At 48.6% G+C, this 15,779-nt stretch overlaps 1 protein-coding gene across 2 annotated transcripts in view; it reads left to right on the top strand.

Moving 5' to 3' along the window:
• Window positions 1–1,359: 1,359 nt before the first annotated feature.
• The window catches only part of CHST3 (carbohydrate sulfotransferase 3), a 63,127-nt gene continuing 48,707 nt past the window's right edge, over window positions 1,360–15,779 (top strand). For both annotated transcript variants that reach the window (XM_038744290.1, XM_038744291.1), the window contains exon 1: window positions 1,360–1,418. The gene's annotated coding sequence lies outside the window, so the exon portion shown is untranslated. The remainder of the gene's footprint in view (window positions 1,419–15,779) is intronic.

Genomic DNA, 15,779 nt, shown 5'->3' on the forward strand with positions numbered 1-15,779 from the left:
GCACACAGAAAGTGCTCAATAAATACGATTGAATGAATGTTGCGTGTGATCCCGAAAGGGCGTGTGTGTGTGTGTGTGTGTGTGTGTGTGTGTCCAATGATTATCCCTCTAGACTGTGCGCTCGTTGTGGGCAGGGATTGTTCCTCTTTATTGCTGAAGTGTACTTTTCCCAGGCGCTTAGGACAGTGCTATGCACACAGAAAGTGCTCAATACATACGATTGAATGAATGCTGTGTGTGATCCTGTAAAGGGCGCGTGTGTGTGTGTGTGTGTGTGTGTGTGTGTCCCCAATGATTATCCCTCTAGACTGTGCGCTCCTTGTGGGCAGGGATTGTCCCTCTTTATTGCTGAAGTGTACTTTTCCCAGGCGCTTGGGACAGTGCTATGCACACAGAAAGTGCTCAATAAATACGATTGAATGAATGTTGTGTGTGATCCTGTAAAGGGCGTGTGTGTGTGTGTGTGTGTGTGTGTGTGTGTCCAATGATTATCCCTCTAGACCGTGCGCTCCTTCTGGGCAGGGATTGCTCCTCTTTATTGCTGAAGTGTACTTTTCCCAGGCGCTTAGGACAGTGCTATGCGCGCAGGAAGCGCTTAATACACGCGATGGAGTGAATGAAAGGATGAATGTGTGTGTTTCATCTGTAGTGTGTATGTGTGTGTTGCCCCGTCCTCCGGAAAGGAGCTTTTTTTGGTGATGGGGGGGGAGTTCCGGACCCTTCCCACCGCCCTCCTGTACGAGAAGAAAAGGGGGCACAGTGTGTGTGTGTGTGTGTGTGGTGTGTTGGGGGGCATTGATCGCCCCCTCCTCCCCAACTTTCTGTGTGTGTCCCCCCCCCAAAAAAAAACCTCCCTCCAAAGGGGAGGGGGCCAGGCCAGCGCAGGGATGGAAAGAAGGAACAAAGGCCAACAGAGGGGGCCTTGTTAGGGGAGGGGAGGGGAGGGGAGGGGAGGGGCGGGGGGCTGCCGGGCTGGGCCTGGGGCTGGGGGCGGAAGGGAGGGAGGGAGGAAGGGCCCCGCTCCCTGCCCCGCTCCCTGCCCCTCTCCCTGCCCCTCTCCCTGCCCCGCTCCCTCCTCCCCGAAGCTCTCCGGGGCTGCCAGCCTGCCCTCTGCCCGCTGCTCCCCGGGCATCACTTTCCTCCTTCCCCTCAAGCTGCGGGACGCCGCGGGGAGGAGGGGCACGAGGAGGGGGCGACCCCCTGCCCCCGACACCCCCCCGGGGGGGCCGGCCGGCCACAAACGGGGCGGGGGGGACAGGAGCCACCGCCCCCCGACCCGCCGCTCCAACCCCGGAGGACTTCCGGGCGGCGGCGCCCGGGGCCGGACACCAGTTGGCAGCGCCGGAGCCGGGCCTGGGACGCAGGGACCATCCCCCAGCCCCGGCTTCGACCCCCGGAGGGGGCTCCCCGCCGGCCGGGTAAGGCGTATATATGTTTGTACATATTTATTACTCTATATTTATCTTACTTGTACATATCTATTCTATTTATTTTGTCTTGTTAGTATGTTTGGTTTTGTTCTCCCGTCTCCCCCTTCTAGACTGTGAGCCCACTGTTGGGTAGGGACTGCCTCTATGTGTTGCCGACTTGTCCTTCCCAAGCGCTTAGTACAGTGCTCTGCACACAGTAAGCGCTCAATAAATACGATTGATTGATTGATTAAGGCGGCCCCGAGAGGGATCCCCACTCCCCCACACCCATGCCAGCCGGCCACGGGGCAAACTCCCGGGCCAGGGGTGGGAGACCCCCTCTCCCCCTCCTCCTCCGCCCCCTAAGGAGCCACAGCAATCCTCAGCCTCCCCAAAGACCCCCGAAGAGAGCCAAGCCTTCCTTTGTCTGGACGGCTGCCCACCCTTTTGGGCAGGGGGCAGGGAGGGGAGAGGGAGAGAGGGAAAGGGATCCTGGAAAGTTAGGGATGGGGGGTGGGATGCCGAGGAGGCGTTGGCCGGAGAGACCGGGTTGGGAGAGAAGTTTAGAGGGGTGGAAATTCGGCGCCTGGGAAATGTGTGCGCGGCCCTTTCCAGGGTGGCTGGAGGGAGTGATTCATCCCATCCCATCCCATCCCAGGAGCCAGGAGCCAGGAGCCGGACCAGCAGGCTCCCTCCGCAGGGCGCGGACTGGGGGGCTAAGAGTAATAATAATAATAATAATAATAATTGGCATTTGTTAAGCACTTACTATGTGCAAAGAACTGTTCTAAACGCTGGGGAGGATACAGGGTGATCAGGTTGTCGCATGTGGGGCTCACAGTCATAATCCCCATTTTACAGCTGAGGTAACTGAGGCCCAGAGAAGTTAAGTGACTTGCCCAAGATCACACAGCAGACATGTGGTGGAGTCGGGATTCGAACCCATGACCTCTGACTCCAAAGCCCGGGCCCTTTCCACTGAGCCACGCTGCTTCAGTAGCTCGGGATGGCTAGGCGCCGGTCCTCAACTTTCTGTCTACTTGTTTGGGTTTTTTTGTCTGTCTCCCCCTTCCAGACCGTGAGACCGTTGTTGGGTCGGGATTGTCTCTGTCTGGGGCCGAATTGTACTTTCCAAGCGCTTAGTACAGTGCTCTGCACACAGTAAGCGCTCAGTAAATATGATTGAATGAATAAATTTTCCTGGATTCCAAATATCCGGCCGCACATCCCCAGAGACCCGGGCCCAGGGGGGAGAGGGAGAGGCCTAACCCTGGAGGGACCCCCTTTCCCCCCACCCCAAGAAAGACTTAATGATTCCAGGGTGCCAGCGGTAGACACACACACACACACTGTCTTTCTTCTCTTAATTAATCTAACCGACAATGGGGGAATCTGGGAAGAAGTTTCTTCCTGAGCCCATCTGCTGATAGACGCTGCCAAAGGATAGACGGATCATAGTTATTAAGGATGTATAGGCCAGCCACCGTGCTCTCTCACTTTGGTAAGCGCTGGGGTAGATACAAGATAGTGGGGAGATTGGATCGGGACACTGTCCCACCTGGAGCTCAGGGTTTAAGAGGGAGGGAGAACAGCTATTTTATCCCCATTTTGCTAGATAAGGAAGCGGGCATAGACATGCTTGTTTTTTTGTTTGTCTGTTTAAGTAGCATTTGTTCAGCGTGGTGGAGTGGATAGAGCACAGCTATTTTATCCCCATTTTGCTAGATAAGGAAACAGGCATAGACACCTTTGTTCTTTTTGTTTGTGTATTTAAATAGCATTTGCGCAGCACAGTACAATGGATAGCGCACGGTTTGTTTGTTTAAATGGTGCTTGTGCAGCATGGTACAGTGGATAGAGCAAGGGCTTGGAAATCAGAAGGTCGTGCATGCTAATCCCAGCTCCACCACTTGTCTGCTGTGTGACCTTGGGTAAGCCACTTCACTTCTCTGGGCCTCAGTTTCCTCATCTATAAAATGGGGATTGAGATTGTGAGCCCCACATGGGACAAGGACTGCATCCAATCCGATTTGCTAGTATCCACCCCAGTGCTTGCTACAGAGCCTGGCACGTAATAAGCACTTAACAAATGCCATAATAATAATAATAATTGCTATTATTATTATTATTATGAGCCAGGCACTGTACTAAGCACTGGGGTGGAGGCAGACAAATGGGGTTGGACACAGTCCCTGTCCCACATGGGGCTCACAGTCTTAATCCTCTTTTTACCAATGAGGTAACTGAGGCACCAAGAATTTAAGTGACTTGCCCAAGGTCTCACAGCAGACAAATGACAGAGCTAGGATTAGAACCCAGGTCCTCTGAACTCCCAGCCCAACTGCTTCATGAAGAGTTTGTTTTGTTTTTGTTTTTAAATGGTATTTATGTGCTTACTATGTGTCAGGCATGGTATTCATTCATTCATTCAATCATATTTATTGAGCACTTACTGTGTGCCAAGCACTGTACTAAGCACGTGAGAAGGTACAGTACAGCAATAAACAGTGACATTCCCTGAACTCAACAAGTTTATAGTGTGTGTGTCGGGGGGGGGGGGGGGGGGGGGAAGCAGACATCAATACAAATAAATAAAATTACAGATATGTACATAAGTGCTATGGGGCTGGGGGCCAGGGAAGAGAAAAAGGAGCAAGTTAGGGCAATGAAGAAGGGAGTGGGAGTTGAGGAAAAGTGGGGCTTAGTCTGGGAAGGCCTCTTGGAGGAGATATGTCTTCAATAAGGCTTTGAAGTGGGGGGGGAGAGTAATTGTTTGTCGGATTTGAGGAAGGATGGCGTTCCAGGCCAGAGGCAGGATATAGGCTAGGGGTCAGCAGCAAGACAGGCGAGATCGAGCCACAGTGAGAAGGTTAGCACTAGAAGAGCAAACTGGGCTGTAGAAGGAGAGAAGTGAGGTAAGGTAGGAAGGGGCAAGGCGATGGGGTGCTTTAAAGCCAATGTGAGGAGTTTTTGTTTGATATGGAAGTGAATGGTCAGCCATTGGAGTTCTTTGAGGAGGGAGGCATCAAAATAAATAAATAGAATTATAGCTATATACACATCGTTAATATAAATAAATAGAATTATAAATATGTACATATATACACAAGTGCTTTGGGGGAGTACACAAGCGCTGGGGAGGCTGGGGGAACTTCAGTCACATATCTTAGTTTTCACCCCGTGAAAGAAAAGCATCATAAAATACTACTTACTCATTTGAACTTTGGAAACTGCCCTGTCCATTATTCCCCCTCCCATCTCCTGTTTCCCCTTTACTGGAACACTAGATAAGTGTTCTTATCCCACACTGATAAATCCAAGGTAGGAATGACTCAAGGAGGATGTCTATTTACTTGTTTTGATGCCCGTCTCCACTGTAAGCCCGTTGTGGGCAGGGATTGTCTCAATTTGTTACTGAATTGTACTTTCCAAGCGCTTAGTACAGGGCTGTCCACATAGTAAGCACTCAATACGGTTGAATGAATGAATGAAGGTACCTGCCTCCGATGGGGCCCCTAGATGTGATGGTCTAGGCCCCACCTCCTTAATTCCTCCAGGCCTTCCCCCACAAATAGGGACCCAGACCTGTAAGCTGGTTGTGTTCAGGGAATTGTGCCTTTTTATTGCTATATTGTACTCTCTCAAACACTCGGTATTCATTCAGTCATACATATTGAGCACTTATTGTGAGCAGAGCACTGTACTAAGTGCTTAAGTACAGTTCTCAGCCCACAGTAAGTGCTCAATAAATGCAATCAAATGAATGAATGCAGCAAATGGTCCTAGCTGTCTTCTTGGCTGCCCTGTCCTGGATTTTTGTCAATCAACTGTATTTATTGAGTGCTTACTGTTTGCAGAGCACTATGCTAAGAGCTTGGGAAAGTACAGTATAACAGATTTGGTAGACATGTTCCCGAACAACCTTACAGTCTAGAGCGGGGAGACAGACCTTGATATAAATAAATAAATTATGGATTTATACATAAGTGCTTAGAGAGAGGGCTGAGAAGCTGAGGCAACAGGGACATGAAGGCCAGGATCCCCTTAGATTAACTGAAGAGCTGGGCTCCAGGGCTTGGGGGACAGACATGCATGTTTACTCTTCCAGCATCCTGAAAAGCCTTTCTGAGAAGCAGCACAGCCTAGCAGAGTCAGAGAACCTGGGGTCTTATCCTGGCTCTCCCACTTGCCTGCTGTATGACCTTGGGCAAATCACTTAATCAATCGATGGTCTTTATTGAGTGTTTACTGTGTGCAGAGCACTTCTCTATGTCTGTTTCCTCAAATGTAAAATGGAAATTAAGTATCTAATCTCCCTCCTCCTTAGATTGTGATCCCCATGTGGACAGGGACCGTGTCTAATCTGATTATCTTGCATCTTTCCTAGTGCTTTACACATAGTAAGTGTTTAACAAATGCCATAATTAGGAGGAATGGTCCAGTTGGTACACTTGGGAGTGATCCTTATAAATCCAGCAGTCACTACAAAACAAAAAGTGACCCCTCTGCTTGCTAGCTCCAGAATTTCACCCCACTTCTGGAGAGAGGAGGGGCGGGAGGTGGAGTGGGGAGAGAGAGACAGAGAGACAGAGAGGCTGGGGTTGGCAGCCCTCAGGAATACTGCTCTCCCATTCCTGCATTTATAGTATCCACAGCCCAACCTCACCAGTCTCTCCTATCCTACTTCATGTTTTGAGAAGAATCAGGATGGGGACACACACTCTGAGGATTGTGGGATGTGTGTTAGGTGTGCACAGGTGTCTCTTGGGAACATATCTGTGGACATACTGTACCCTCGGGATTTTTGGTGAGGAACTTTCAGCCCTACTTCTTGGCTCCCGACCGGAGACAGTACGTTTGGATTGGCTAAAGCCACTACCATGTTTGTCCTGGGGCACCTGGGAGTGCTGGACCAGCTGGCATGGCTCCGGACACTAAACAGACCTCGCATTGAGGATCTGCTTCCCTTACCCCCGGTGCAGGGAGGGGTTAACGGTGATCGAGACGCCGAAACATTCCATTCTCAGGAGCCTGGGCAATAGGCTTGGAAGCGTTACTTTCCCAGCATGGGAGAGAACGGTTCCCGGGTGTGTGGGAGGGTGGGGAAGAAAATAGAAAGAAATATGTGTCTCTGGGGAAGAGTTCTTATTCCCAAGCTTCAGAGTTCCAAACTTGCCGTGGGGCTGAGATGTGGCCCCGGTCCAGGCTTTGGTGGCCTGTCTCTTGTGCTCCAGGACCTTCCTTAACAACAGACAGGCTTGAGTCTTGCCTTTGTCTTCCTTTTTCCAAACAGCCAGGCCCAGCTGGGGAAATCCCTTCCCTGGATTATTGGAACTGGCCCACCCCAACCTGCTGCTGCCATTCATTGGGTTTCCTAGGAGACAAACCAGAGGATCCAGCTGTCCACACTGTTGTACAGCTCTGGCCTGAATCAATCAATCAATCAGTCATATTGAGGGCTTACTATGTGCAGAACATTGTCCTAAGTGCTTGGAAGGGTACAGAGAAGCAGCGTGGCTTAGTGGTAAGAGCACGGGTTTGAGAGTCAGAGATTGTGGGTTCTTATCCCAGTTCTGCCACTTGTCAGCTGTGTGACTTTGGGCAAGTCACAACTTCTCTGTGCCTCAGTTACCTCATCTGGAAAATGGGGATTAAGACTGTGAGCCCCATGTGGGACAACCTAATTGCCTTGTATCTACCCCAGCACTTAGAACAGTGCTTGGCATATAGTAAGCGCTTAACGAATACCAACATTATTATTATTATTATTATTACAGCATAACAGAGATGGTAGACACATTCCCTGCCCACAACGAGCTTACAGTCTAATGAACTGAAGAGTGAGGAAGGCAGGGGATCTATCCTACCTCGTCCTTGTTCCCTAAACATAGTAGAAAGTGGGGACCCAAACCCCTCTCCCCCTGCCCCCGCAGAGCCTTTCTGTTCATTCACCTTCTCTGCGTTGAGCTGAATCTCTCTATTCTGCTTCAGTTTCAGCTTTGCTGTAAGCTCCTTATGGGCAAGAAACATGTCTACCTTCTCTGTTATATAGTACTCTCCTAAGCATTTAGTAATAATAGTAATAATGATGATGGTATTTGTTAAGCACTTACTATATGTAAAGCACTGTTTTAATCGTTGGGGTCAGTACAAGCTAATCAGGTTGGACACAGCCTTTTCTCACATGGGGCTCACAGTCTTAATCCCCAATTTACAGATGAGGTAACTGAGGAACATAGATGTTAAGTGATTTGTCCAAGGTCGCATAACAGACAGGTGGTGGAGCCAGGATTAGAACCCAGGTCCTTCTGATGCCCAGGCCCCTGCTCTTTCCACTAGACCATTCTGCTTTCTTAGTACAGTGCTCTGCACACAGTAAGTGCTCAGTAAATACGATTGATTGATTGTTATATTGTATTTTCCCAAGTACTTAGTACAGTGCTCAGCACACAATAAACGCTCAATAAATACCACTGATTGATTGATTTTTCCAGGAAGGTTCCTGAGGGGTTCACTGAGCAGCAGTGACTTCCCCGGGCTTCCTGGTTCTGTACCGCCAAACCCATCGAACTCTTAACAGCTCAACCCTGCCCTTTGGGCTCAAGTTTTTGAGCCATTTCAATGTCCTTCTTTGATTCAGTACTTGAAAATGTTGGTCTAGTGGAAAGAACCCTGCTCTGGGAACCGGGAGGCTTGGGTCCTAGACCTGGCCCTTCCTGTGGTTTTCTAATGTGGATGAAGATTGCTCACACACTTTGTAATGTTCCGTACCCATCATGTCACTCTGTGCCCAGCAGGAATAATGCCTGGCAGGCATAAGAGTGTGGGTAGCGCTGCTTAAACCACTAGCAATCAATCAACCAATGGTATTTATGGAGCTCACATTCTGGGCAGAGCACTGTACCAAGCTCTTGGAGATAACAGAAGAGTTAAAAGAAATGATCCCTGCCCTCAAGCAACTCACAATCTAATGGCAAATCTTGGGTCTCCTTACCTAGAGCCAAATTCCTCTGTTTAGGTTCTTGGTTCGAAGTCTAGGCTGTAAGCTCTCTGTATCCAGGGATTGTCTACCAACTCTGTTCTATTGTACTCTCCCAAGCTCTTAGTACAGTATTCTGTACACAGAAAGTGCTCAGTAAATACAATTAATTGATTTTATTAATTTTTCTTCTGTAGCTTGTTTAGGTAATGGGGTCAACACCCTGAAAGGTTCCTTTCTGGTGTTGAGCAGTGGTGGGGTGGGGTCGAGGCTGGTCTGGGCTGACCAGCTGTATGGGCTGACTTCTCCAATCCCAGCGGGGCACACTGCACCGGCTGAGCTGCGGCTCAATCCGTTCCTGGGTCCGGTGGGTTCTATCGTCCTTCCAGGTTGCCTGGAACAGGCTTCCTCTACCTTCCTTTAGGATTTATGAACCAAGAGTTCATTAGTCTGTCCCGTTGACTGAGATAAAATCCAGTTTGATTTTAGGCCCTAAAAGCCCACTTTGCCGAACTCTTGAGCTAGGATTCACTTGACCATAACCTTCCCACTCTTAATTATTGAGCACTCAAACTATAGGCCAGGAACTGTGCTGAATACAAGGTAATAAGCTCAACCACCATCCCTTTTCTTCACTGTCAAAGAAGGAGGGAAAGTGAGTTTTTATTTATGTTTTATAGTTGAGGAAACTGAGGCACAGAGAGGTGAAGTGACTTCCCCAAGGTCACACAACTGGCAAGGGGCAGAGCTGGGACCAGAAGCAGGGTCTCCCTTATTCCAGGCCCATGTCCTCTTTCCTAGGTCACTCTGCATTGCTGTTACCACACACACCCCCTAGCTCTTCCCTCCACTGCCCTGCCCAGAGTGGGGAACTGGGAAATGTTTCCATAGTAGTGGTGGCGGGGTGGGTTGAATCCTTTTGAATTGGGAGCACTTCCTTCTTGGAAGGCCTTTGGAGGGAGGTTGCAGTAGGTGGGGCTGAGAGTGGGGTGGAGACCCTTCACCCCCATTGTTCTCCTGGGCAGATTCTCTTGGGAATTCAGCATTTGGGGAAGACAGAAAGGCAAATGGAGTGATGCCTCCTTCCAGTTCTTCTCACAGAATTCTAGCAATAATGGTTGTGGTATTTTTTAAGGGCTTATTACATGCCAAGCACTGTATTAAGTACTGGGGTAGATACAAGATAATCAGGTCAGATACAGTGCCTGTCCCACATGGGGCTCACAATCTAAGGGGGAGGGAGAAGAGACATTCCATCCCTGTTTTAGGGATGAGGAAACTGAGGCACAAAGAAGTGAAGTCACTTGCCCGGGATCACATAGCAGGCAAGTGGCAGAGCTGGAATTAGAACCCAGGTCCTCTGATTTCCAGGCCCATAAACTTTCCACTAAGTTGAACTGTGTCCCTCTCAGTAGAGAACTTGTCATTACTGCTGGACCGGCCTCCAGTTTAGGGCAATTTGAGGAGTGAGGGAAACAGCTCCAGGCCAGTTCTTGTCCCACTGGAGTCTAGGAGAGTTCAATCAATCCACCAGTGGTATTTATTTAATGCTTACTATATGTACAGCATTGCACTAAGTGCTTGGGAAGGCATAGTACAAGAGAGTTGGTAGACATAGTCCCTGCTCAGTGAGCTTGCAGTGTGGAGGGATGCCTTTATGGTAAAGGGAGCTAAACTGTAAGATCCTTGAGGGCAGGGATTATGCTACTAACCCTATGGTAATCTCCCAAGAATTTTGTACAGTGTCCTGCCCAGATTAAGTACTCAGTAAATACCAGTAATTGATTCTCTAGTGAGCAAAAGCAAGCCAATTTATCCCACTTGCTCCTATACTACCACTACTGCTACTGCTGCTACTGTTACTGCTATTACTAATAATAATTAATAATTATGGTATTTGTTAAGTGCTTTCTATGTGCCAAGCACTGTTCTAAGCAGTAGGGTAGATACAGTCAATCAAGTTGGACACAGTCCCTGTCCCACGGGGGGCTCACAGTCTTAGTCACCATTTTACAGATGAGGGAGCTGAGGCTCAGAGAAGTGAAGTGACTTGCCCGAGGTCACACATAAAACAAATTGTGGAGCCAGGATTAGAACCCACATCCTCTGACTCACAGGCCCATGCTCTTGCCCCTAGGCCATACTGTTTCTCTGCTTCTCTACTACTAGTCAGTCAATCATATTTATTAAGTGCTTCCCAAGTGCAGAGTACTAAGCACTTTGGGAGAGTTCAGTGTAACACTGTTATTACTACTACTACTACTACTGCCACTGCTACTACTACTACTGCTACTACTACCACTGCTGTTATCTGGCTGCGGCAGGGAATGTGTTTATCAGCTCTGATGTAGAGCATTTAGAACAATGCTCTGTGCACAGTAAGCACTCAGTAAATTCCATTGACTCCTCAGGAGCGTATCTGGCCAGGGGAGATCCCAGTTCCTCAAGAGAAGCACAGAGTGTGTGCGGCTGTATGTCTGGTTATGCCTCCTGTTCCCAGGAGGAGAGAAGCAGAAGAGTTGCCCCCTCAACCTTTCTCCTCAGCTCAGGTGTCTGCCTGAAAGCCCCATCGTGCCCGTGGATGCTTCCCTCTGTGTCCATAACCATATCCCAGGAAAACCTCCTCCCACAGGGCTCTGGAAGGCTCTCTGGAAAAAGTTTTGGAGGAAAGGGGTGGAAAATAAATAAGCCCCGTCCCAAGTCTGACCTCCCCGGAACTCTGCAAATAAACAGTCGGAGGAGAAAAACCTCAGAGCCCGGAGTTAGAGCTCTGCTTTTTTGCCAGACTTCAAGTAGCCACGTCTCCTCCCACAGCTGCTCTCTCTCTTTCTCTTTCTCTCTCCCCCTGTTTCCCCTTCCTGCCTCCTAGGGTAGGGCCCTGGCTGCTTGCTCCTCAGCCTCTGCCCCTGCCTCTCCCCACTTCCACTCCTGCTCAGCCGCACCTGCTTGGAGACACAGTTATCCATCTGTCCCGTATGCCTGCCGAGGGAGAAGAGAAGTGAGAGTAGAGGAGGGGGTAGCCGCGCCTTGGGAAGTGTTCTGTGTAAGTCCCATCATCTGCTGCTTGGATGGCTGATTGTCTTATGCGTTTGTTTGTGAATTTGCCTTCAAGGGGCTTCGGAAGATGGAAAAGCTTCAAGTGCCTGGGGGCGCCTGGGACTTTTCTTGGAAATAGCCAGCCACTATCTGGGGGCGTAGATGGTTGGCTAAGCGTCTAGAAAGCTGCTGAACTTTCCTCTGTCTTAACCTCCTTGAGGTTGTTAGCTTGAAGATCCCTTCTCAGAGTCAGTGATCTCAGACAGGCTTCCCCTATCAGTCCTCTCCGCTACCCAGCGCTCCCTCTCAACTTGATGAGCAGGGGGTGCCAGGGGGTGAGATGTGTCAGAAGAGGGTTTGGGAGGGTCTTCAGTGCCACAGGAGACTAGCCCCCTGACCTGACTTTCATTGCTGGGAAGGTGTTGATGAGTCGGCAGCTGCAGTACCAACCGCCAATCCTTCCTGTCCCCGGGGGAGCTTCCTGCAGAAATTCCAGCCTTCTTCTCTTGACTTGAGAAATCCTGGGGCTTTGAGAGACCCTCCCTCCAGGTCCAGAGAATTGTATCCTCTCGTTCCGAGATTTATTTGGTAGGGACAAAGGTAAAATTGGGTTCTTTGCTTTTGCTCATTCAATAGAGCAGTGTGGCTTAGTGGAAAGAGCATGGGCTTTTGAGTCAGCGGTCATGAGTTCAAACCCCAGCTCCGCCAATTGTCAGCTCTGTGACTTTGGACAAGTCACTTAACTTCTCTGGGCCTCAGTTCCCTCATCTGTAAAATGAGGATTAAGACTGTGAGCCCCCTGTGGGACAACCTGATCACCTTGTAACCTCCCCAGTGCTTAGAACAGTGCTTTGCACATAGTAAGCACTTAATAAATGCCATTATTATTCTTATTATTATTATTACAGAGCTGCTTCTGCATGGCTGGGCCAGAAAATGCCCAGAAATCACCAATCCACTTGAAATTCTGCGGACTAGTTGGCTCCCGGGCTCCTCAGCCCCACGGTCATGCAGCTACAAAGTGTGCCCAGTCAAGGGAATTGCCTTCAATCAATCAATGAGTCAATCAAAAGCATGCATTGAGCACTTGTGTGTGCAGAGCACTGTACTAGATGCTTGAGAGAGTGGCTATATTGTAAGCTAGTGGGTGGGGAATTTGTCTATTGATTGTTATGTTATACTGTCCCAAGCACTTAGTACAATGGTCTGCACACAGTAAGTGCTCAAAAAATAGGATTGACTGACTGACTCATAGCCGGCTGAGGGAGTTCCCTTTTGGCCCACTTTCTTTTCTTGAAGAATTTCTTAGAGATAATCAGAGCTTTGATGGGAGAGGAGACTGAACAGCAAGAATAACTAAAAATTTACAGAATTCACAGATGTATGCGAAAGGCATGTTGTGTGCGTGTCGGTGTGTATTTCTAGTTGTGCTTTGTATTTGAATTTCACCATAGTTTAGGCGTCGTTTACAACCAACAGTCAGCTCAAACACCCGACCACCCCACGGACTCAAAGTCTCTTTTTTTGTGCTGTTGAGATTGCCAGGCACTGTTTTTGCTGTTGCCAGCTTGTCCTCTTAAAGTTCATTCATTCATTCATTCAATCATATTTATTGAGCGCTTACTGGGTGCAGAGCAAAGTTTTTCCTCACTAAGTGTTGTTTCCTTTTAATTACGGTGTAGCCACTGGGCGTCTGCTGCACTTATGTCTCAGTTTTCAGCTAAGATAGCCATGATTATAGTAATTGTAGTATTTGTTAATTGCTTACTATGTGCCAGGCCTTGTACTAAGCGCTGGGTTGAATACAAGCAAATCAGGTTGGACACAGTCCCTGTCCATGGGGTTATCAGTTTTAATTCCCACTTTACAGGTGAGATAACTGAGGCACAGACAATTTAAGCAACTTGCCCATGGTTACACAGGAGACAAGATTAGAACCCAAGTCCTTCTGACTCCCAAGCCTGCGCTCTATCCTGTAGTCCATGCTGCTTCTCTAGCCAATAGGCCATTCTGCTTCTCAGCCATGCTGTCTGGACTGAGTCCTTGAGATTTCATGGGTCCTGAAGATGTTTCCTCGGTCCCTTTTGTTTTGGATCACCCCTTTACAGCTCAGAGCTCAACAGCTGTTGCATCATCTCCCATCACTCACTCTCCCCTTGTGGGGTATGGTATGAAACTGATGCTGATGGAACTGCTTAAGGAGTCAGATATACTGCCTGTGGTATATCCAGGTCTCACAATCTTAAAGAAGGAAGGACAGAAGGAAATGTAGATCTGTAGGCTCAAGACCATCGGTTTGGTCAAAACCCCGTGTTTTCACTTTGTGTCTTGAGCAGAACACAACAGTAGAATTAGGGAATACTTCCAAAATTTGTGTCTACCTGAATACAGTACAGTGCAGTGTCAGAAGAGACAGTCGCATAAAAGTGTGTTGTGTAAAAGTGTGTGGTGTCAGACACGGCCCAGGTACTACAACGTGGCTTTCTTCGGGACGCGGGGTTCTGCAAGAACACAGTCTCTGCCTCAGAGAAGAACTGGGTGTGTGCACGTAGATGATATCCAGTATACGGAATTGTGCCAGGGGTAGGGCACTTAGAAAAGTGTGGGAAGAAGAGGGGAGTGTGTGAAAGGGGCGTTGCGTCCTAACCCAAAGAACACCCTGATATTTGTTGAGCTGAGCTGTGTGCTTGAGGTTGTAGAGAACTCATCAAAAAGGAACTTAAAATAACATAACTCAGGCAGAGAAGAAAACAAGCATTCAGCCTTTTTTCTTTCGTCCATCTTTCATTCTTAACCAAACACGGATACCTATGCATATGGATTCACACGTGCAAGCCCACCCAAATAAAATGCACTGGAGAGTCTTTCTGTCTGAACCTCCACCCCCACATCGGGAAGACCGAGCAGTGTGCTAATGTGCCTGAGCCGAAGCTTTGCTATCTGAGAAAATGTTTTGAAAACAAACCATGCTCGGTGCCTCTGGCTTTTATTTATTTATTTTGGGTTTGGGTTTTCACAATTCCAGTAAACGTGCTCTGCTGGGACATAAGCTTTCTGTGGAAAGGGGTGGGCCAGAGTGGGAAAAGACTTTGCCTTGTTTGCAGTAGTGGAAGAGAGGTCCAGGACTGAAGGAGTTAATAGCCTATGCTCACTGCAAAGGCCAAGATTAGAGGCGGTGATTCAAGGAACTGGACAGTCTTCTTAGGGCAAAGGATATAGAGAGAAAAAAAATCACTAATCACAACCAAAATGTAATTTCTTGCCTCATTTTGGTCTCAGGGTCTCTAGGTCTTTCTGTCTCTTTCTCTCTCATTCTTGGTCTATCTCCATTTCTCTCTCTGTCTCTTGCCATCTCTCTCTCTCTCTGTCTCTTTCTCTTCATGTCTGTCCATGTCATGGTCTCTCTTTCCTTCTTTCTGAGTTTTGGAGATTATGTGATGGGTTTGGAGATTTATTGGAATGAGGAGATGGGTGGGATTAGAGGACTGCAAACAGTAATGAAGATGACACCCCCTCCTGCTGGGCAGAGAAAATGTTTCTGTCTGGAAACCCTTTCTGTGGCCACAGCTGGGATTGGCAGGTTACAACGGTGAACTCGAAAGAAAACCGTTCACTTTAAACAGAGGGGGTGTGGTGTCCTTTTAGTTCCAGTGGGAGAGACCTCCAGAGGTATAGCTGGAGCTGCTGCACTTTAGGGTGGCGGGCTATCAAGAGAGCTGGAGGCTTGGGCCAGGACTGGGAAAATGGTAGCAATCACGAGGGAGGCCGCCAAGGTGGCTGAACCCTAACATCCCCTCGGCCTGACAAGTGTGTCCCTGGTTGAACTGGTAACGTGCCTTCTCAAGAGTCAGAGCTGAGCCTTCAACAAGAGCTGGTGCCTGCTCTTTTCACTGAAGGCAGAACAAAAAGAAATAATGTGGAAGAAGACAGAATAAACTCATGAAAAAGAGCTTCGATTTGGTAAGGGCTCCTTGATGCTAGAAAAGCTGAGTAATGAAAGTGATAGAAGAATCTTTGGTGTGCGTATTGTTCTAGGGGAGAAGCAGTCTATGGCAACAAGATAGAACGCAGTCCATCTTGTGGGGCTAAGTACAACCCTACCTGGAGGCAGAGGATTGGACGAGATGACTGCAGATCTGCAGTTCTCCCATAGGATTGGTGAACCTAACATATAAATGAGTATATGTCAAGCTCAACCCCAGAAGTCAAGACATGTGTCATAGAAATTAGGGAGTCAGGTGACTCCGTTCTAATTCCAGAAACTGCGGTCAAAATCCAGACAGGTCCCAGCCCAAAATTAAAGGTTATTTATTCCTGACACATTTCCAGGGAGAGGCAGTAAAACAAACCATCAC

The sequence above is a fragment of the Tachyglossus aculeatus genome, chromosome 3 (assembly GCF_015852505.1).
Source record: "Tachyglossus aculeatus isolate mTacAcu1 chromosome 3, mTacAcu1.pri, whole genome shotgun sequence".
Taxonomy (NCBI): domain Eukaryota; kingdom Metazoa; phylum Chordata; class Mammalia; order Monotremata; family Tachyglossidae; genus Tachyglossus; species Tachyglossus aculeatus.